General features: G+C 39.1%; 1 long non-coding RNA gene across 1 annotated transcript; it reads left to right on the top strand.

Annotated features, from left to right (window-relative positions):
- Positions 1-9,749: 9,749 nt before the first annotated feature.
- On the top strand, positions 9,750-16,464 carry LOC119485575. Its single transcript, XR_005206307.1, has 3 exons — positions 9,750-9,777; positions 11,946-11,948; positions 16,339-16,464. It is a non-coding gene; the product is annotated as an uncharacterized LOC119485575 (long non-coding RNA).
- Positions 16,465-24,720: the final 8,256 nt, after the last annotated feature.

The raw sequence follows: 24,720 nt of genomic DNA, 5'->3' as shown, positions 1-24,720 counted from the left end.
TGAATGTAAAACGAAACAAACTAATGAATAAATAGAATGATTTATGCCATTTTGCAAAGAGATGGGGGACAGCTTAAAAGAAAGACAAAAACCCTGAATAAATATGAGGAGAAAGATAATGAATGCAGATGCTTTCATACAAGGAGCAGGGGTCACTGGATGAGTATGAAAATGATGTGAATCATATGCTGTGACCTTCACTGTACTAGACCTCAGCTGAATTGATCTATTTTTTGAGATTTTGGGCCGACATGTGAGGCGGCGCTCTAGACGGTGCTGACCTTTTGAGGGCGAGTTCAAAATGGTGGAAGCTATTGCAGCTTTTTAAGCCTCTGCCAGAGTGTAAACTGAGACTTGAGTGGAGGTTTACGAACAGTGGGCAACCTCCGGGTCTGAGAAGAGAAGCCAATGCGGAAGTGCTTTAAACTTGCATCCTATCTAATAGCCAGCAGGGGGCGACTCCTCTGGTTGCAAAACTTAGTCTGATTGTATAGAAGTCTATGAGAAAATGAGCCTACTTCTCATTTGATTGATTACCTCAGTAAACATTGTTCATTTAGTAAATTATGGTCCCATTTAGAGTCAAATAGACCATAAAGCAGGGGATGTTTTAGGGCATTACTACCTTGTGATTGACAGGTCGCTACCACGACTGTGTTTTTGTATTACAACTTTCTCAGTTCATGAAAGTGAATTGTAATATTTTTGGTCGCCTAAAAAAGACTACCGGTAAGATGCGCCGTGTCGTCTTTGTAGTGCTGTTATTTTTCTTTTATTCTTTCGGATGCACGCAAGTAGGCGGGGGCGGGGAGCTTTCGATTTTGATGGTAGAAATAGTAAGCTAATTTCGATCAATTTCAGCCTTAGAATCAAAATCGTGACACCCCTAACAGGTACTATGGGTTGGTTGTATTATTGCAATACATTACCGTTTCCTGTCCATGACAGGATGTATGCAGCTTTAACCATGATGCCTAGCTCTGCTTTTCCTGGCAATGTGTGAGACCCAAAGTGTTTCCATACTTTACTGTATGTGTAGTGTTTACCATACTTTCGATTTGAAATGGTAGGGTGCGGGTCGTATCCACGCGGATCTCAGACTTCCTCGTCTGTTTCCTCCCTTCGGCTTTGTTTTTCTTGAAATGGATATGACTTCACGTTACTCATAGATTACAATAATAGAAGCTGTAACTTCCTTCCACCTGCACATAGACTAAAATTAAGCAATTGAATTAAAATGATATCGATTCAGGCATTCAGATATCCAGCCAACTGAAGCAGATTGCAGCAAACTGAAGCCACTCCCGTGTGCCAAGCGTGCAGAAGAAGTACGGTTACCGACGCAAAAACACGAATGGCCTTCTCTAGAGCCAGTTGTTGTAAGACTAGCATAGGTCATTTGGAGCAAATGTGCGAGAGAGAGAGAGAGAAAGAGAAACAGAGAGAGCGGCAGCGAGTAACGTTATCGCTCCAGCCCAGGCAGGAAAACTTAACAGTGTTTGGTTTGTCTGTTCTTGGCTACTGTAGAAACATGACAGTGCAACATGGTGGACTCCGTGAAGAGGACCCGCTCCCTATGTAGATATAAACGGCTCATTCTAAGGTAACAGAAACAAAACTATTCTTATTTTCAGGTGAATATACACTAAAGAAAACATACTTATTGATATTGTATTCCATTTCTGCCAATATATCCCCTAATTGTTACATACTGGTTCTTTAAAAAAGATTGTTTAAAAATTGTGAAAACAAAACAAAAACAAAAAAAATGCAATACTTTAGTGAACTGATTTTACCCTACCCCTAGTATTGTGTGAGTAGCATTATGTTCAGAGTGATCATCTCTTTCAAAATATGGCTCAATACACTGCTTCCATCAAAGCTTTGGAGGTTTGAGGTGGGCGATATGAAAGCAGTGTATCTAATCGTGTTTTGGTGAAATGGTGACTCTTTGGAACATACTGAGTACGCAGGTGGGGGAGCGGACAAGTGGATTATGCTGCACGAGTGGTTTGAAGAGCTTCTATTGTTTTGGCACTTTTTACTTTTTAGAACCTGCCACTCTTTGGATCAACTGCAACCAACACGAATCCAAGATGCCCACAGTTAGTTTGTAAAGAAGCAAACTACAAACTTTTTCAAGGCCCCCTTTTAATGCTACAGGGGACGATCATTTGATAGTGAAAATATAGAATTTGGGAGTATCTCTGCTCCACTTCTAGTCATGCTTTCCCATCTGGCACTGAACAAAATACTTCTCCCCTCAACACTTCAGCACTCTTGGCAAGTTGCCATTCTGTCAAATCTAGCTAGCTAATGAATGAACACGTCAATCATGCATTAAAGGCCCAGAGAGTAGCAGAGTTACATATGTGGATACCCCATCCTGCATTGTGACATAGAATTGACAGACTGCTCACAATCCCTTCGGCTCGAGGAACAAAAGATTTTAAATAAATCAAAGGAACAGCGTGGAAGTTGTTGAGGACATTTCGAGGAGGTGACGGCGAGGCCACCAACACAGCAAATACCAATGCGACTGCAAGACAGAAGACATTTCCAGCAAAATCTCCTGACAGCTGATCTAATGAAGTACCTGTAGCCAGGATGGAAAGATCACATGCAATCCGAAGTACACAGGAGAGATGTTGGCTATGCAGTTTTGGCTCTGCAAAACATTATTAAATGATCAAGGCCATGCAGACATAATTAATGCACTATTTCTGTTATATTTTTTGGCACAATTAGTCATTTTTTGGCACCATCCGTGCAACTTGATAGTTGTCTCTTTTGAGCGGAAATGCAAGCCAGAGCTGGCAGGATACATGTTGATATCTAACTATGAAGACTTATCATTGTATTACAGTAACTCTGGCTAATGCATTTCCTTTTTGAGGTTGTCTAGTCATTCTAGCGCCACGGCAATGTCGATCTGGATATTGGTTGGTCGATGGCTTTGGTGCAGACTCACCCAGAGGTTGAATCATCTGGATGTTATTTTAGTTTTTTGACTGAAATGCAGATTGATTGGCATGCAATTTGGTGCTCATACCTGTGATGCCCAGAGGATGAAACCTATTGACTTTGGTGATCCCCTGACTTTTCATCTAGCAGCACCAGCAGGTCAGAGTTTTCACTTACCCAGTGAAATATCTCAACATTTACTGGAAAATTGGCACTACATTTCGTAAAGACATATGCAGTTTCCAGACAATGGCCTTCCACTGACTTCACCTGTAGCGCCACCATGAGGTTGATATTTGTGGTTCACAGTGAAATTATTTATTGGATAGATAGTCACAAACTTTTCCTCTCAGGATGATATAAAAGACTTTAGGTGATCTCCTGATATTCTCATTTAGTGCCATCATCAGGCCAAAAGTTCAGTTTGTCCAATACATTGACCAAATACCTGCTAAGACTGTTAATATTCTTACTGTATGCGCCATCCTTGAGCAGATTCTTGTTGAGAATAGAAAGAAAAGAAAGAAAACAGTGTCGCACATGCCATTTTCTTTTTTTTTTTTTTTTTTTTACTTTTTCTTGTTGTTCAGCTAAGTACAACAAACAAAGAAGCTGTTCTTCTTGCTGTCGCAAGGTCACCACCTTGTTTTCTAGTATGCGGGTATGGAACGCGTCTGCGTACACAAAAGCCCTACTGCAGTATGTAGAGAACAGGGCTGACCTCAACCAAATCAATTCTTAGTAAACTAACACTTATAAAATGTTGCAGACTAATCGATTAGTTGATTTGATCGACAGATCTGTGAAACGGAGTTTCTCCACAAAATATCACACACAAGTGCCACTTTATATCTTGTGTTTACCAGAGATGTGCTCATAAGTTTTGTGGAAATAAGTCATTCACCATGAAAAAAGCATAAAAAATGACTGACCGACTACAGAATCCATCCTTAGTATAGAAGCACCAGAGTGTCTGCTGTCCATGTGCCAATCCACAGCTGTATGTGTCCGTATTGAATTATTACTGTAAGAAAGCTGTAGTCTTTTTTTGAATCAGCCTTCATACATTTCATGTAGATAAAGTGCATGTTTCTATTAATGAAACTGGTAGATATGTTACAGAATGTAAGTTGCATGACTAATACAGACTATAATCAGGGTTGTAATACATTTGTTTTAAGCCCCGACACACCAAGGCGACGGTCGGCCGTCGGACAGTTTGGGGCCGCCGGTGAGCGGTGTGTCCTGCACAGTCGGCTCTAGTCTGACCGTGTCGGACGTTTTTCGGCCAATTTGGCATGTTGAATCGTCAGTGAGAGAAATCACTCTGATTGGCTGTTGGCCGCTTAAGCAAATCAGTGCACAAGAAGAAAAACGGAAGTGAGGAAAGAAAGCCAATGAGTAAAGTCAAGACGACACACAGAAGGTTCTTCTCATTTTTCATCTTCATCTCATCTGATATTTTCACAACGACATGGCCATCTGGACTGAAGTAAAGTGACGAGTGAGAGTGGTGTGAAAATGGCCGCTTTGTTTCATGTACGTAACATAGCAACGGCTTGTATATCCGCCATCCTCGTTCTTCCGGTTTCCCCTTTTGAATGATGAATACAGATTACCGCCACCTGCTGGTGTGGAGAGTTATTTCCGCTCATACAGGCGCAGAACGTACGTGCTAACTGGCCATCGGGCTGTAGTCTTTGCGGTGTGTTCAAATGCAACTTGTCAGCCAAGACAAAGGCGGCGTGAGGTGACGCAACAGACGGCATTCACCGCCGCTAGTTCTGTGATGGCGGCTTGGTGTGTCTGGGCCTTAAGGGTGAAGGCGGACACACTTTCTGTGCATTCCAATACCCATACTACCATACTATTTTGTATGCCCGAAAAAAGTGTTAGTATTTCCCAATACATAGTTTGTCAAATGCAGCATGTCAAAAATACGAGTATGTCCAACTACATGCGGCCGCATTTTGCAGTATGCAAGCCATGCTTTTCTGGCTATTCTGACCCACAATCCTCTGCGCAGCAGATATTGGGGCTGTGTATTGGCAAGAATCTGGCAATATGATATATATCATCATATTAATGAGTGTGATACTGTAAGCAAGGCGATATATTGCGATTTTTTTAAATAGTAGTTTTAGGAAAACTGTCGTAGTATAAAGAACACATCTGAAATACACCATTTTAGAAAAGGCAAAAACAACAAATGTATACCGCATGCAAAAACTACATGATTTTTGCCCCAAACTGCATGTGATCATCATAAAGTGGGCACGTCTGTAAAGTGGAGACTCGTGGGTACCCATAGAACCCATTTTCATTCACATATCTTGAGGTCAGAGGTCAAGGGACCTGAAAATTGTCATGCTAGTTTTTCCTCGCCATAATTTAGCATAACTTTGAAGCGTTATTTACCTCCTTCTCTACAAGCTAGTATGACATGTTTGGTACCAATGGATTCCTTGGGTTTTGGTTCTAGTGTCAGTATATTCATTCTTATCTTTAAATCTGAGCCCGCTACAGCCTCCGAAATATGGAATAGTGATTAGGCCCAATAGCGGGCCGTCGGATTTTGAAGAGGTTAATAAAAAATCATTACAGTGTTTTAGAGAATCGATACAGTATCGCACAACATAATATCGCGATACTCGTGTATCAATATTTTTCTTATAGCCCTCGCGGAAATATGAGCGAAAGGGTCAAAGTTCAAGGCGCAATGTTATGACAAATTAGTTTGTCCCAACTGCATGCATACTGCATGCAACAGTATGTACTTTGTAGATGTTTGTGCAGTGTGGACTAAAAAGTAAAAAGAAAAAGTATGCGATTTGGAATGTAGCCTCTGTCTTTATCTCTCCGAGTACAAAGCTGCAAACTCTCGGGTTGAAATTATCACCATGGCATATAACAGTGAGTTAAGCACCACTGCACAGTAGAAGTGAATGTCTAATTCAGACCCTGTGGTGCAATTTACATCTAGTAATTAGTATGCTACATATCATGATTTGTCCAATTCCCGCCTAAGAATGGGTGTATTAATGTGTCAGATTCTTTGCCTATGGAGGAATGGGCTGGCCTTTCTCTTTAATCCCCCTTCGCTCCTCTCTCTTTTCTCCCTCCCTCTTATTCATGCATCATGCAATCACACACACACACACACACACACACACACAGAGCCCAATTTGTTTTCTGTTACTTTAAACAAATCTGTAACAAAGTAAAGAGAGCTGTTTGAATATTGCACGCCACTCGCTGTGTTGCTCCACTGAGCTGTCAGCTTTAGGGGAGGCATTTGTACCAACTTTTAATGAATTCTTCCAAGTGCAATATATCAACAATTCAAAATGCTTTGTGTCACATCTGTTCAACTCCCTTCTCTCCCTCTCTGAGAGCATGTTTGTGTGTGTTGATATGACGTAATATAATATAAAGATGCTGAAATATTTATCAATACCGTTATCTATTAATGAACTTAAACAGTTAACGTGCCTTCAATACATATTGTATTAGTAGGGCTGTCAACGTTAATGCGATAATAACGAATTTCCACTAATTTCTTTAACGCATTAACACAACTTGCATTTTTTTAGGGCTGTAGCAGACTCAGTTTTAAAGCTAGAGTAAAGATACTGGTATCATATGAAACTAAAAAACCTAAGGAATCAATTGGCACCAACCATTGTCATTCCATTTTGGCAAGGAAAAACTGGCATCGCCATTTTCAAAGGGGTCCCTTGACCTCTGACCTCCAGATATGTGAATGGAAATGGGTTCCATGGGTACCCACAGGTCTCACCTTTACAGACATGCCCACTTTATGATAATCACATGGGATTTGGGGCAAGTCATAGTCAAGTCAGCACATTGACAGCTGTTGTTGCCTGTTGGGCTTGAGTTTGCCATGTTATGTTTTGAGCATATTTTTTATGCTGAATGCAGTACCTGTGAGGGTTTCTGGACAATATTTCTCATTGTTTTGTGTTGTTAATTGATTTCCAGGAATATATAGATACTACGGCTGTCAATTGATTAAAATAGTCACGATTAATTGCAAGTTAATCACACATTTTGTATCTGTTCAAAATGTGCCTTAAAGGGAGATCTATCAAGTATTTAATACTCTTATCAACATGGGCAAATATACTTTATGCAAATGTATGTACATGTTTATTATTAGAAATCAATTAACAACACAAAACAATGACAAATATTGTCCAGAAACCATCAAAGGTACTAGCTTTAAAACTGCCCGCTACAGTCTCAAGAAGACAGAATAGCGTCCGTGTCCGCTGACGTACCATTGGATTTTTAAGAAGTTATCTAAAAACTGATGCAGGGTTTTGGAGAATCGATACAGTATCAGAAAAAATAATATTGCGAAGCTCATGTGTATCGATATTTTCTTACACCCCTACATGTCATGTTTTTTAGTTCCATATGATAGCAGTATATTCACTCTAGCTTTAAAACTGAGCCGCTACAGCCTAAAATTTGCAAGTTGCGTAAATGCGTTAAAGAAATAAGTAGCGTTATAACAAATTTGGGTTAACGTGTTAACATTGCGTTGACTTTGATAGCCCTAACACATACATTTTCATAAAGCAAGCATATTTGCCCACTCCCATGTTGATAAGAGTATTAAACACTTGACAGATCTCCCTTCACGGTACATTTTTAATGCGATTAATTTCCGATTAATTGCAATTAACTATGGACAATCATGCGATTAATCACAATTACATATTTCAATCAATTGACAGCCCTATGTATTAATATTAATACATTGTATTAATGTTCTATTCCATTTATTCACTAATCTTGATCATGCAGTATTGAGTCCTCTGCTCCTTTTTACCCCGTCTCTTTTGCTCATTCACTTGATCTTCATCAAATCAGCCACTCATTTTTTCCTCAAAACTCTGATGCCCTCTGCCCTTAGCTTTGTCCGCCCAGGGAGACCGTCAGACCCCCGGGCATCAATTTCTAATAACACCGTCCTACTCGCTCACCTCGTGCCCCTCCAGCTCTAATATAGGAGACAAATACGAGCACGAGCATAAGCTCCCGTTCACCCGCTGCATAAATTGACTGGTTAAGTCGGGAAGACCCCATCACGGTGCCTGGAGACAGCCACCGCCACCAGACAGTGCTCCACTCTGCAATTAATCTAAAATGGCCAGCCTTAGTCAACGCTCCTGTCGCCCCTGGTTACAAGGCTGACCTGCTTCAGAACAGATTGCAACCTGCTGTTGGATGATGTCATCATTGTGAGACCTGAGTTAGTAATAAATTGCTGGTGAGAGGGTCAAGCTTGTGGCAGTAAGTGAGGAAAAGACTAATAAGATTAAACAGAGTAACATACTTTTATATAATTACATAAGATCTATAAATGTAAAGACGGTTGTTAATCAGGATGGGTCGAACAGTATCTTTGTGGTGCGGTTAATCCTACATGGATTGGACGTATGTGGTTTGCCACATACCACACTGTATCTATCTACTATCAGTGATCTATACATAATATATGGTACGAATAAAGATAAGAAGGAAGGTGCTAAACAAAAGGGTCATATATTTCAATATATTGTAATTATAGTATTTTCTATATCATATGGGAATGCATCATTTACATTGTGTAATACATAATTTAATACAGCTGCTGTATGTACTGTTTGTAGCTCTAAGTCTCAAGGATTTTTTGTGATGTTTTGTATTTTACATATGTTTTTATTCATGCTGGTGCCGTGGCTCTAGAGATGGCAATGTCGGTCCACTGTATCACTATATTAAATACATTAGAAATGACGAATGAAATAGATAATCATGAATAAATTGTGTAAAATACAATACTTAACCAAAAATTTGTGAATCAATTGAATGAATTTCATTATTATGAGATATCATGTTGTCATTCACTTTCATAGTAACACAGTTTTACTGGATACTATTTTTGATTAATTAATTTCATTTTTATTCCAAAGCAGACTTTTGAAAAGGGGCATTTTTAAATATAAATGGCTCTTATTAAATAACAATGAAGTCCTGAAAAACTATGAAACCCTTAATAAGAATGAAATAAAATGGTATAATCTGTTGAGAGCCAATGCTTTTCTTTAATTATTTAAAGCAATATATAAAAATTGTTTCAATTGTATATTTTCCACAGTTTATTCAGGTCATTATTTATTTCATAATGATTTATTTATTGAGTATTGAACACTTAATAGTCCACCACTTTGGTCCTGACTGGAATATCCCATCAATGGATGGGTAGTTGTGAAATTTGGTACACACATTCATGTTCCCGTCAGGATGAATTGTAATCACTTTGATCTCTTAAATATTCATTTAGCTCCATCATCGGGTCAACATTTAGACGGTGTATTGCTTTGGTTTATGACCGCATACAAAAACTAAAGGCATTCCCATCATCTTTAACTGTACTTTGTGTTAAGTGCTATGTGTATTTAGAAAATGTTTGCATAATCAGTCGCTAAACTAAGATGTTGAACATACATGGTAAACATAAAATCCACAAACATTGCTGTCATAGTATAAAGACTCACCACCATATGTATCAAATCTGAGTTAAATAAAAAAAACAAATCACTGTGAAATGCTACTATGGGGACTAACATCATTACACATGAATACAACTGGACTCATTGCACAAGAGTCTCAGCTTTCCAGTCATACCTAATTTATGTAATTCTAAGACTGTTTAGGGACCCCAGTATGCAGAAATATGCAAATACACCAATTTAAAACAGGCACAAATAACACATTTATACTGCATGCAAAAAACTGCATGTTTTTGCCCAAAACTGCAAGGAATTATCATAAAGTGGGCATGTCTATAAAGGGGAGACTCGTGGGAACCCATATTGTACCCATTTTCCTTCACATATGTTGAGGTCAGAGGTCAAGGGACCCCTTTGGAAATGGCCATACCAGTTTTTCCGCGCCGACATTTTGCGCAAATTTGGAGCGTTATTTAGCCTCTTTTGCGACATGCAAGTATGACATGGTTGATACCAATGGATTCCTTACGTTTTTTTAGTTTCGTGTGATGCCAGTAGCATCACTCTAGCTTTAAAACTGAGTCCACTACAACCTTCAAAAGACAGAATAGCGTCCCATTCCCAGTGATTTTTAAGATGTTAATTTATAATCGATACAGCGTTTTGGAGAATCAATACAGTATTGCAAAACATAATATCACGAAACTCATGTGTATCGATATTTTCTTATACCCCTACATGTCATGTTGCTTTTTCATACGTCAGCGGAATAATTTGTCTTATCTTCGCAGGTCTTTAGACTGTGAAGAAAATGCAGACAACATTGGGCTGAAGGAACCTTTCAGTTCCTTGAAAAGTAGTCCCAAGACTAAAATTAGCAGGAACTTCTTGGTGAAGACGTTGCTACTGTCTATAGTTGGGAGTTATGGTGCACTTTCACCAATGGTCGATGACATCAGCTCCTCGGCAGTACACCCGCCATGACATACTGACAGTTCACTAATGGGCCATGAAGACAGTGCTAATTTGTGTGCCGGTGTTAGCACCACATTACTAAAAACCAAATGTTTTACAGGGAAAGAATATCATCTCAACCTTTTTCTCTGTGTGTGTGTGTTATCCTGATTAATTCAAATGAAGAGCCACAGGGAACATAGTCAGGGGCCCAGAGAAATGCACACAGAAGATTATGGATATGGACTGCAATTATCATAATTTCTATCAAAATGTGAAGTGAGATTTTTTCTTTTATCACAAATACAATCTGGACTCCAACCACTTTATTCATTTTCACATAATTGGTATTGTTAGACTTGGAATAAGTTGAATTTCAATTACATCTATCTTTTGTTTCACAAATGAAGGCACTTTTTAATATGGAAATTCATTTTTTTTTTCAAAATAAAAAAACTTGTAAGCTGAGATTTATAGCCTGAAAAAAATTAGATTTGATATTTATAATTACATTCCTATGTGGACATACAAAAACCTAACAGTATATGACCTCTATGATCATACAACTCTGATCGGGACTTAGAAAGCTTGTGTATTTTTACAAAAATAAAGAATACACGTTATTATGAAACTGTCACTTTCAGAGCTCTGTGAGGCTTGACACATATTTTTTTCATCTTGCAAGCTAACCTAAAAACATTAGCTCCACCAATGTAAATATCCATTGAAGCATTGTGCAGCTGCTGAGTCTCCTTGTCTAGCTCGACAGCTCTGGCAGTAAGACAAATTCCTATCATCCATTGTTGAGTTCTCCCTTTTACTCTGAATGGCTGTTAGGCCTTTTAACCAGCGGCTGCAATTAACATGTCATTTCTTGGCTGTCAAATGCAGAGTGTGTATTTGAGTGTGTGTGTGTGTGTGCACATACTGGCATAATAGCTAAATGATAATTTAGACCACATATGCAGCATTAACTGTCATGAATGAGAAGCATATCATTTTGCCGTATCCCAAGTTCTTCTCCTCATCATTCCTTACCTTCTGTTCACTTTGACAGCACGCCAGCAGAAACATGTATCTAGATTCGATCCTTTCCTCTCTCACATGCAACGCGGTAATTATTAATAAAGACAAGCTGTGCACGCTTGTAAGTCTGTTTTGTGTAGTGCCATGTATTGTTGTCTTGCTATCATGCCAGCAGATGATCGCACGGCGTCAGAGCACCCTCTGAAGGATGTGGCGGCAACCAAGGCTGCGAGCCCCAATCAATGGCAGTTGGAATTTGCTGAAGTGCATGTGCTACCTGTTTGCAGCTAATGTCAAAACCAGGGGCAAACACTTTTAGCTGCGAACACCAGCTCTATAGCTCACTCTGTCGGGCGGTTTGTCGGTCCACAAAAATTTCCCCACCCTTTGGCCACAGTTTTTGCCCCGAGGAGGCTGAAATCTGGTAAGGAGTGTGTGGGTGTGAAGGTGTGTGTTTGTGTTTGAATTGGCAAAAAGAGGGTGTGGCAGTTAGAGACATTCTGATACAATTTTTTCCTTCCTGATGCCGATTCCGATACCTGAACTCGTGGTATCGGCCGATACCGAGTACCCATCCGATACCAGCATGATAAAAAAAAATCGTATTATATCTTATATCTAATATATTCTTTTTCTTTTTTTTTTTTTTTTAAACAGCTTGTCCGATTTTCCGCTGCGCAATATTGCCAAATGGCTGTCATTTTCCTGACTTTCGTTGCCGTTACAATCTCCGTTAGCACCGCACTGTTTTTGTCCGCTATCGTCACGTGACAAACTACCTGCATTCAGTTCTTCTTCGCTGCTCTAAAACAGTAGTTGCCGGAGGCAGCCATGATACTGTACATCCAGGGCGACAGCACAGTGAAGGCTACTGTTTTGGAGCGGTGAAGAAGAATTAATTTCCGGTTAAACAAGTCTATTTTTTCTGGGTTAATAAATTACGGTATTGAATCGGTGCATAGACTGGCGTACCTCGTCAATACCTGCTCTCGAATTTTGGGCAGTATCGGACGCATTTCCGATACTGGTATCGGTATCAGAACATCTGTAGTAGCAGTGAGAGTGACCCATAATAAAAAGGTGCATAACTTCTAAACGTATTCACGTACCATTGCCAAACTCACAAACCGTTTGTCGTAGACCCTCGTGGAAGGCATCGTTGGTCTCAGCAGAGAGTTCTTCTTTCATTGGTGGGAGTTAGCCCTGCCTCCTATACTTAAGCCACGCCCTCTTCCATGCCTCTCATGAACCGTTTGTTGTAGACACTTGTGGGAGGTGTGAGAATGCATGCACACATGGATGCATACACGTACGAGTACAAGTATAAATAACGGGTTGTATAAAGTTGGTTAAGGTTACTGTGCCTTTATATAGGCAACAATGTTTATCATAATTAAAAGAGTCAGTTCATGCAAATTATTAAACATGTTGTTAAAGATTACATAGCAACGAGGTCCTGGTTGTTCAGGCTAATCCACACACTTACAATCCATTTAAAAAAAAAAAAAAAACATTGTTAGAAAACAAAAATGCTTTCCATGAGGGCGCCTGGGTTAGCTCAGTTGGTAGAGCGGGCGTCCATGTATTAAGGCTTGGTCCTGACCGCGGCGGCCCGGGTTCGAAACCGGCCTGTGGCCCTTTCCGCATCCACTCTCTCTCTCCCCCCTTTCAAGACTCTATCCACTGTCTGTCATAAAAATGGAAAATGCCCCCAAAAAAATAACTTTAAAAAAAAAAAAAAATGCTTTCCATGCAAAATTGGAGCCAGTAGGTCAAGGCACTGAGTCTAGTAGGTTTAAATTAAAGGGGCCCTGTGGAGTTTTCTTCTAAACAAACAAAAGCTTGTGTGTATGTGAGGTCTGCAAATGTGCTGAATGCATTTCCTTATAATATTTTAAATTCTACTCGTAAAGACACTGCTTCATAGCGCTACGAGTGGTCAAAAGCTCCTTCAAGTTGTGCCAGACAGTACTACTGCTACTACTACTAGGGGCATTTCTGACAGAAATCACTTTCTGTCTGACCTCACACTTTTGGTTTGAACACATTTTTTCCCAAATGTTAACCTATATTTGAGTGTCAAGTTGAGAATGTTTGATTAACCATTAGGCCTAACCACATCAGTGTGTGTATATATACTGTATATACACATGTGTGTGTCTGTGTGTATCGGCTCTGATACTTTTGATGGACATTTTTAACAATTTTTTAACATTTTATAGACTAAACAATAATCCATTAATTAGGACAAAACAAAAACAGTCCTATTATACAGTATATAATCAAGTTGTTTCTCATGTCACCTGTACAGCCTTTGGTGATGGTTAGCTGTTGTCAAAACTAAAAAACTAAAATAAAAAAAATAACCTTTCAGCTGATGAAACTCTCTGTAAAGACTGAAATGCAGTTACTCTGCAAATAATAAAATAGTAGAATACGGGTCAGAGTTATTGTCTTTGAAGTAGAGGGATGCAAAAAGTACACACAAAGTAATTAAACCTGTCTCATTATCAAAAAGGTTGGGAAAAAGTCAGAAAATCTATTATAATTTTCTGATTTGTTCAGTTGACTTCCATACTGAAATACATTTGCTCACAGATTAGTGTCATGCCACCAAAACAATCAGTAAATGTGAGAAAATAGAAGAGATATAATTGCATCAGGTGGGTATAACAAGTGACGGCGGCGCATCTCTCATGTCACATAATTTTTTTTTTATTGTCAAATTGCCCACATTTTTTTCCACAAAGAGGACGTTGTCAGTTCTATAGAGGTATTTGGTTGCACTACAGTTAGGAAGGCAACACTGTCAGGGATGTACTATATTGTTATGTTATGTACGGAACGTCAGTGCCATTATGCCTCATCTCCTGCAGTATTATTTGTATTGTGCGGTACTGTTTTTTTATTTTCCATACTAATACAACAATTCAATGGATACAATGGATATATACAGAGGCATTCAGGTATATACAGTATAATCAGACACACTTACACCTATGTATACAAACACACACATAAATACAAGAGCCTGCACAACCGTGTGGATGCGTGCATGCGTGTGTATGTGTAAAAAAGCCAATACTCATGGTGCCCTGGTATGAGGCAGTATGTGATCCCAGGTCTCCACTATCCAAGCTGGACATGTTTCACTCCCACCCACCCCCCCGACCTCCACATATGTGTGTGTCGCACTACTTCCTGCGTTGGCAGTGATCGTTGGCATTCAAAATTGTGTACTGCAGAATCAGCCAGTATGAATATTATCCTTTCTGATTTGTGAAAAAATGGAAATTCTGTAACAACACTTCGCCACACCCATGGGCACATAATAACGAAACAAAAAAAAATAAACAGTATAATCACAGAAGGAGATAAATGTTATGTCCTTGAACAAAACAATTAAATGGGAAACAAACACCCCCCCAAAAAAAAATAAAAAAAATAAGTAAATAAAAATAAAATAAAAATAAATAATCAAACTAAATTAAATTAACTCAAATTAAAATAAATAAATATGTAAATACATATTAAAAAAATCAATTAAATGAAAACAAATATTATTGGGTACTTACTCTCAAAACTGAATGAAGACTTCCAGAGTAGGCCAACAGAAAAAAACATTGCACTGAGGTTGCACTACACTCCCTTTTATCAGATACTTCCTCACTGGACATCTATTGAAACAGTAAGTGCACTGTTAGCATTTTCTATACAGCTACAATACATGTTGTCAAGCTATGACTTGAGTAATCGTGATCAGGGCTCGTGATGTCAGCATAGCGCGAGGGGTTTGCTGTAAAATGATAGTACAGTAATAGTGGTTGCTTGCCTTGATGATGTGTTAAAGGTTGGCTGGTTCACACAAACTGCAGTAAACACCTGTCACCTGCAGCTCTTCATCGAATCATCAGGCATTCCCTTTGACCAATCCTCCCTTAAATATTTAAAACTCATCCACTGTGCAAATCAATGCAGTGGTGGAAAAGTACTCAGATCCTCTACTTTAGTCAAAGTGCTAATACAGGAATGTAGAAATACTCCATTACAATAAAAGTCCAGCATTTTAATTCTTATCAAAAGTAAAAGTACTCATTATGCAGAATAAAACTCTTCTATTATTATATATTACATTATCAGATTAGATTGTTAATACTGATGCATGTGTAAGCAGCATTTTACTGTTAGAGCTGGTCAATGTGGAGCTTGTTTAATTTGAGTGGGTAACACTTTAGTTTACAGCCAACACATTACATTGTAATTATTTAGCATAGTGCAAGTTTTTTTTTTTTTATTATTGGGTATGTTTTAATATTTACTGGGTACAAGAATATTGTTACTATGGAACTAAACAGGAAAACGGAGGCAAAACAGAAGTAGTTAGTTGTGGTATAATTTATTTTGAAATTAAAATATACTTAGAAAATTGGAAAGTTACATTATAAAGTTTTAAAATATGTAGTATTTATTATTAATAAGGTATACATCATGGTTGTATGAGAACAACATATTTGTCTAAGCCTGTGCTTGCCCTGACATCTACCATATATGAATTAATAGCATTCTGGTTTGCAAATATAGTTTTCCCCTTTTGGGGACTATATAGACTATATACTGTTGGTCTTTTGTATGTGCCATGCAATTATTTGTTATGTAACATATAATTTAATTTAAAAAAGCCCATCCAATGTTTTAGTTCTAGGTCCCTCCTAAGTGCAGGTTTATCATTCCCTTATTTCCTGTTCTTCTTCTGGGAAATATGCTTTGGTACCATTCTATGTATTTACACTGTACTCTGCAGGATGTAATCAAAAAATGTTAAAAGTGGGGCTCTCAATCGATTGAAGTATTTAATCACATTTAAATTTAGATTATCTTAAAGTGGACATTTATGTAAAGGGGAGACTCGTGGGTACCAACGAAACCCATTTTCATTCACATATCTTGAGGTCAGAGGTCAAGGGACCCCTTTGAAAATGGCCATGCCAGTTTTTCCTTACCAAAATTTAGTGCACGTTTGGAGCGTTATTTAGCCTCCTTTGCGATAAACTAGTATGGCATGGTTGGTACCAATGGATTCCTTGGGGTTTCTGGTTTCATGATGCCAATATCTTCACTATAGCTTTAAAATTGAGTCCGCTACAACCTCCGAAACATCGAATCACGGCCGGGCCAAATTCGCAAGTAGCGTTAATGCATTAAAGAATTTAGTGCCGTTTATTATCGCGTTAACTTTGACAGCCCTAGATAAAAGGTTGATGTTTTTTCCAATAACATCACCATTTTTGATGACAGTCATTCTTATGATATATACAATTTTGACTGATTTACTCCGTGAGTCTTTTAAAACCCATATGTAATCTAAAATGAACTGAAAAGTTTTCCACTTCACCGCTTTATCTCACCAAATTGGTGTCCAACCTGGGATAAGTTTGCATGTGAATGATGAGGGTGTGGCCTAAAGCTGAACTTATTGTGTGTTTTTAAATGAAAACCCTTATCCACTGAATAATGGGTATCCATTATCACCTCATGAATGGTGGATTTATGTCAACCATTTCTGGCATTTAATGGGGGGACTGGGAAACAATTGGGCGCAGTGTGAGTGAAGACAGTTTCCCCAGTGACCATGCTGCCTGCTCAGTCTGGACCATCAGTCGACATCAAAACGCAGTCTCCCATTTGCTTATCTTCCGCAGGCAGCAGGCCTACTATTCTCTGAACAGTTGCAGTTGCCCACCCTCATTTAATGATATTTGTTATTTCAATTCCACTCCAAACAGTTTCCTCTTCAAGTTTAGCAGAGGAAGAGGCGAAGAGCAAGGAACAATCTCTGCCTTTCACATTAGGATATTGACTTTCCGTTTGCTCAGGCTGTGGCAGGGATGCTTTGCCTCTGACTCTGTTTCTAGAGTTCTTTTCTCTCCCTGCTCTGTTTAGCAGTAAGCAAACTGGGCTGTCAGAGGGTTAAGCTATTATTGTTTCAATGTTCTCTTTCTGCAATGGTCTGTAACCCTTTCACCATGTCACAAAGACCTTCACTTACAGTACATAATACTGTGCTGGAGTTTCATTACTTTTGGAATGTAATTTCAGGGCCGACCCTAGGCATTTGGGGGCCCTAAGCAGGATTTGGTTTGGGGTCACCCCTCATTGTAATGTGTTGCCACTCTACGTGGCACTGAACCTACTTGTGTAAGGACCAGTGTGTAACAATTAGGAGGATCTATTGGCAGAAATGGAATATAATATGAATAAGTATGTTTTCTTTAATGTATAATCACCTGATAATAAGAATCGTTGTGTTTTCATTCCCTTAGAATGAGCCGTTTATATCTACATGGGGAGTGGGTCCCCTCTCCACGGAGTCTGCAATGTTTCAACAGTAGCCCGGAACGAACAAACCAAACACTGTTAGCTTTTGCTGCTTGTGCCACAGTCGATAACCTGGAGTCACGAGCAGATAGCCAATTGGAAGGAGAATTGACTAGAGTGTATTTCACCTGAGTGACCGTGACGTAGTATGTTTTTTTCCTGTGAGTAAGACTGTATTTCCCCGGTGTCAGACTTGATACTAACTTATAACACTGATAACATTAGCGCCAGTAAAATACCTCCGCTAATTAAATCAATGCTCCACTTTATAACGGCAGTGGTCATGTCAAAGCAATCAACTAATACGCCTATTTGGAAATTACCTCTGTTAAGTGTATTTCACCGATGTTTCTGACTGTGAGTAACAACGACCTGGGTGTGTTTTTCAGGGGCGGATTTAGTGATTTTGGGGGCCCCAAGGGCAAACATTGTCTTGCTGGTGTATTGCCTTAACAATTGAGCATGTAAAGGCTAAAGTGAAACCTAATAGCAGCAACACTATCTTTAAATAGACTACAGTAAAGACAGTATTTCCCTATTACCCCCTAACGAACACATTGTCATCCCAACTCATCACACACTGACGCTTTGTCACGCCCCTTCGCATCACTTTTTTGGTAACAAAACCACTATATTTACCTTTGGCGTCGCTTTAGGTTTAGGCAACAGCACCACTTAATTAGGTTTAGGAAAAAAACAACATGGCTGGGCTTAAAACTACTACGTCTGTAAAGCGAAAATGAAACTGAATGTTATGAACAGGGGGACACGAACAAACAGCTGATTGTAACGTGAAAGTGAAACCTAACACACGGAACACGAACAGCGGTCTCCTGGATGAAAGCCTTGTGTTTTCCCATTCAAACTGGCTCCCCCATATTTTCTGTTACACATTTTCAAATATAAAATATTATTTATACTATGGCTTGGCTGAATACTTGACGGCTATTATTTACTGAAAGTTGTGCATCCACATCAATATTTTAAATCAAATATTTAATCAATAGTCAATTTCAATCCAGACTAGATCATTGTCTTGTTTTAAAATGATGTGTGACTGAGGAGTACCATCACACCCATATAGTGCATGGACTGTCCCCACAGAGGGTGCTGCTGGATTCCACATCAACTTAACCTTGCTGTTATTTGCTCACTGAAGTTGTAAACATGACACACGCTTTGAGACGACGGGGAGACGAGGCCTTCGTGTAATTTTTGGACCTTATGCAACTTGCGCATTGAGCACACAGGGCTGCCCGGTTTCTTTTATAAGCTCTCTTGTGGGACATTTCAAGCACACTTGGGGGCCCTGTGGCAGCCACGGGGGCCCTAAGAAGCCGATTAGTTCGCTTATGCGTCGGGCCGGCTCTCTGTAATTCTATTATACGCACAGTTTTGCTACACATTTGCTCTCATGGTGTCACCAACAAAGACTCGTCAAATTAAAACACATCCATTGCAAAGCAGAAACAGATGTGCATGAAGCAGAATCTAGATTATCATTTACATGCAGTGATAGATAAATACAATTAAGAGACATAGTATTAAGATATTAGAATGCTTAAATGTAGTCAGAGTGATTTCAGATGAATTACAGCTAAATATCCATATCACGCAATGGCTCTCTCGCTTTTAATCGTACATGGGTTTCCATGGTGTGCAACTGTGGAATGGGGAAACCAACACCAGGATTGCTTACATGTGGGGTTTTGGGATAAACTTTGGGATTTCTGGATTAGCTTTGACATTAGTGAGTGTTAAACGCTTTGGTTCTGGATTAAATTGTTTCCTCATTCAACTCATACATTAATATCAAATATGTAGCTTTGCCCTGATAGAAGTGGCATTAAAAGCTTAGCAAATTTGCTCGGAAAAGACCAAATTAATGACCATTGCGGAGACTCAGATGCGCTTTTTTTTCAGTTACAGTACATTAAAGGGGTTTAGCTAGAATATGCATATTGATAAATGACAACCAAGCCTTACTCTTTATCTAAACCGTCGCTTCTCATGCTCTTTCAACAATGTCAAGTGTGCCAGTTACAAAAAACTGAATTTTTCAATATTACACACCTGATCTGAATATTTCAGTCATGCATTTCCTACCTTTTCAAATTGATATTCCAGCATTAAATGTGTTGTTCCGTCTCTTAATCATCCCTCTCTGCATTCCTTGATACAAATGATCGGCTTCTGGTATGCAGCGTGATTGTTACATGAATAAGGCTGATCTCATTAAGAGTGGATCACAATAATATCAGACAGTGCTAATAATAGATAATTAAATTAATCTCTTCTAAAAGGAAACAGAAAGTTGACAGGGGCAGCAGGAATAATTATAAATTGATTGAGATGATTGAGTAATTCTGGAAACAAAAGTTTAATAGTCTCTAATGCCAGCATATGCTGCATGAATAATCACTGGAATAGACCCTTTGCAAACAATAATGATGCTCATAAGTGAGCGCACGCAGTTTGGCAACGGAAGTACGACAGAGTGCAATAGTTTGTCAAGATACGCAAGGGCATTAATCACCAAATATCGCAAATGCAATATGAGCAAATTGACTTTCCAGATCCGTGTGCTATTGCGAGTGGGTAGAATACATGAGCAAGTGTCCTCATAAAAGCCTTCAATTATTTTTAAATACATCATCATATCTACACCAACCATTTACGGAAGTTGCTATGAGCAACCACAGACGCATTCGGCTGAAAGTCACAATTTACTCGTTAAACCGAAACACCTGTTGCTCTGAAATCCTTTCAGAATTCTGTAGAACTTCAGTCCGCTGTTGGAATATCGATTCTGACTACGGAACGCGCAACAACCAGACAGTTTAGTGCTGGTAAAAGTTTTAATTAGGGCTGTCAAAGTTAACGCGATAAAGCGTTAACGCAAATTCGTTTTAACACCACTAATTTCTTTAATGTATTAACGCAACTTGTGTTTTTTAATGTTGTGGGACAAAATAACGCTCCAAATTTGGGCAACATTTTGGCAAGGAAAAGTTGGCCATTGTCAAAGGGGTCGCTTGACCTCTGACCTCAAGATATGCGAATGATAATGGGTTCTATGGGTACCAATGAGTCTCCCCTTCACAGACATGCCCACTTTATGATAATCACATGCAGTTTTGTGCAAGTAAGCACACTGATTGATTATTGCCCCAGACTGCATGTGATTATCATAAAGTGGACATGTATGTAAAGGGGAGACTCGTGGTTACCCATAGAACCCATTGGTTGGTACCAATGGATGGGTTTTCTAGATTCATATGATACCAGTATCTTCACTCTCGCTTTAAACAGGCTGCTACAACCTTAAAATCGCAAATTGTGTGAATGCCATAAAGAAATTAGTGGTGTAAAAACAAATTTGCCTGTTCTCAGATTTTGTTCTTTATGGTTTTCAATTTCCAGACATCAAAAATGCTATTTCACATTCTAACGACGTCAACCAATGAGAAAAGAAAAAAAGAAAGAAACCTATGCAATCTGATTTCAGGTTATTGTTTTAGACACCACAGTTACACAATTACACAAATCAATCCTAATCAACATGGGCCACCTTTCAAACAAGATCTTCAGAGAGAAACTAATAAGACATGCTAATGATGCCTAGTGAAGCCAATCTCTCCAGAGTGACGGACTAGCACCCAGCCAAATAGCCTACTATTTCACCAAATCATCTCAAAAACTTTGTTCTAACACATGCGGAGAGACAGATGGATGCATGGACAGACCAGTGGATAGCAGAGAGGGGTCTTTGCACCATTTGTCATGGCTGTCTCGCATGCACCAGCCAAAAACGGAAATAAATCTGTTTGCGTACACATACATAGAGCACAGAAAACACATTGTCAAAGACAAACAGAAACAACTCTTGACAGGCCTTCATTTTTACAGCAGAGCAGAATAATCACATCACAATCTGATGCTTACCATTAATGTGAAAAAGACAGCGTTTATGCAATTAAATTCTCCTTATCCTAAAGCACTCAAGGAATTAGTTAGACTCAATTATCAGTGAGGCTCTCTGGCAACATTCCTTCTTCTTTTATGCACACACGTCCGGGTTTATTCAGAATGATCTTCGGCAGACTTGTAAGGTGGTGCGTGGCAAGGAAAAAGGATTCTTTCATGAGCATGTGAATGCCTTTCATTGACGACATACTTTCTGCTAATGGTTTCACCAGATGGAAGACACTTCATGTGCTACCTGCAGTCTAGTAAAATGAAACAGATTTTTTTAAAGGGGGGCAATAACATCATCGTTTTGTGTCCTTTACATTTATAATGTCAGTGTTAATATAATGCATGCACAGATAGTCAAATGGACATCAAACTGTTTACTGTATATAGATTATTTTTATCCATTCACAACATATTTTAGTCTCTTCTGAGAATGTGTGGATTCCTTTTGTTGTTGAGCGTTTCCGTTTTCTTTTGATTGGTCCTTGGCATTACAAGAAAGAGTGATCAATAACTCAATCAATAAGTGACTTTGTGGTGAATTGTGAGACAGGCGTCGAGTTGAACACCTGATACAGTACACCTACACTTTGGCTGTCAGTACTCCCTCTATCTACCCAGCCAATTAGACTGTTGTCAGGCTATTAAATAGGCGTTATCAGTTGCTATAAGCCCCATAGATGTGGGTCAATAGGGGCCTACTACACCCACTAGTAGGTTTTATCATCTATTCGCATGGTAGATCACCGAAAGAAGCTATAAAAGAAGATGACAGTGACCTCTGGCAACCGTAGTAATTATGACAGGAGCAGAAGCTGAAGTCAGGTGCTGTAGTATAGACAGTGGGAAGGACAGGGACAATGGATGGGACACAAAACAAAGGCCTTTCACCAAGGTGACCGGAGTTCACATTCCATGTGAAACCAACAATGTGTAGTTCGTAGTTATTGTAACCAAAAATGTTTTTCCCCAAAGTTAACTAAGAGTTTTTTTTTTGCCTAAACCTAAAGACATTTTAGTTTTGTTGCCTAACCCTAAATACTTTGTAGTTGTGTTGCCTAAACCTAACTGTTTTTGTTTTGCCTAAACCTAAAGAAGTTGTAATTCTGTTGCCTAAACCTAAATAATTTGTAGTTGTATTGCCTAAACCTAAAGAAGTTGTAGTTCTTCTGCCTAAACCTAAAGAAGTTGAAGTTTTGTTATCCAAACCTAAAGAAGCATTTTTGTTCAAAATGTGGTGTTGAACATGTTGCTTTTAAGGTTCACTTTCACTTTGACAACATAGTAGGCATAGTAGGTCCCTAATGACCCACATCTATGTTGCTGATAGCGACTGATAAGGCCTATTTAATGGCCTGATAATAGTCGAATCGGGTGCAGCAGCACCTCTGTACACAGGAGATACAGTATGTTATTTTGCTTATTTTTCAAAGGTTTTTGCAAAAGGAGCCAAGCCAAAAAAAACAAAAAACAAGCATGCCAAACTTGCATCACATAGTTGTATTAAGCACTCTTTTCAAGTAAGAACTGCACACAAACGGGACCCTATAACAAGTCAACGGGTTTGTACTTTTTTGAAGGATAGAGAGGGGAGGAGATTTTTGTTGTAGTTTTTCCACTATGGCCCCTCCACCTCCGCATATTTGTGAGAAAGAAACATCTAACCTTGCCACTCCTGCCATTGCCAGTAAACACTGTCATTGGGATCTATTGTGAAACACACAATGGTCTGATGTTTAGAAACCTTGATTTGCACCTCGTTCATAATGCCATGACCCAAGCGCACACAAGAAGCAGCACAAATGTAACCCCTTGTACCAATCCATTTTCTTTAAAATTATAAATATATAGGCATGTAACTAAATGGATAAATATACTGTATAGGCATGTAAGTAAATGGATAAATAAATAAATAACAGACATTTCTGAAAAAGTACAAGCTCTTGCTTAAGGGAATGACATTCCAGAGTGGATTTGTTTCCATGGAGACCCTCCTTTGTTAGCCATGCAGTTGTCTAGCAATTTTGCAATAAGTGTTCCATGGCGATGCTTTGTGTGTGTGTGTGTGTGTGTGTGTGTGCGTGCGGCCCTGTATGTGTTGAGAGGGTTTTTTGAAGGTTCATGCGTGGTTGTTACCAATTCACAGCAAGCCCTAGAGACTGTGCTATTCTACATAAAAAAGATCACTGTTGCATATTCAGATGATCTGTCCCACGGGGGTCATTAGGAAGCATGTTTCGAAGGAGCCAGCAATCTAGCACCGCTGTTAATGAGCTATGGTTATGGCTTTATTAAAACTAACACTTGTTAGCCGGTCTTTATGCGGACATCCTTATGGAGGATTAAAAAAAAAAAAAGATAGAAAGGGTGGGCGAGTTTCATTATTCTGCTCTCGGTGTCGAAGTTTGGGAAATTCATGGACATGCACTCAGCTCGCTGCCGATCACTTCTGACAGACTTTTGAATATGCAGTGTGCATTAACCGTTCGGTGTCACTACCAGCCCGGATATTTTGGGAGCAGATATGTGCTGCCAACCTCATAAGTGATATGAGACACTTGACAGCATTGTAATTCAGCACGATGGGAAGCTAGCCATCCGCCGACTAGTGACAGAGCTCTAATTGTGGTGCAGCAGCTGAAAGCCTGTTGACAACCATTTCCATGCATTAGTGAGAACCACTGTACTTTAGTTCCATTAAAACAATGTCTCTCCAGCCACTCCTGAGCTAACAGCAGGGCACTATATTTTTGAATCTGACAAAGTGAGATTATAAAACATTGCATCCCGACGCCCTAACACACAGGTACGCAAAATGTATGTACAGTATACTCAAAGCATCTGTAAACACATGAATATTTTTCTTTTACTTTTATGAATTGCACTTGAGCACAAAGCGTGA

Source organism: Sebastes umbrosus, chromosome 3 (assembly GCF_015220745.1).
Source record: "Sebastes umbrosus isolate fSebUmb1 chromosome 3, fSebUmb1.pri, whole genome shotgun sequence".
Classification (NCBI taxonomy): Eukaryota; Metazoa; Chordata; class Actinopteri; order Perciformes; family Sebastidae; genus Sebastes; species Sebastes umbrosus.
Note: the sequence above shows the minus strand (reverse complement) of the source record. Positions and strands in the feature narration are given on the sequence as shown.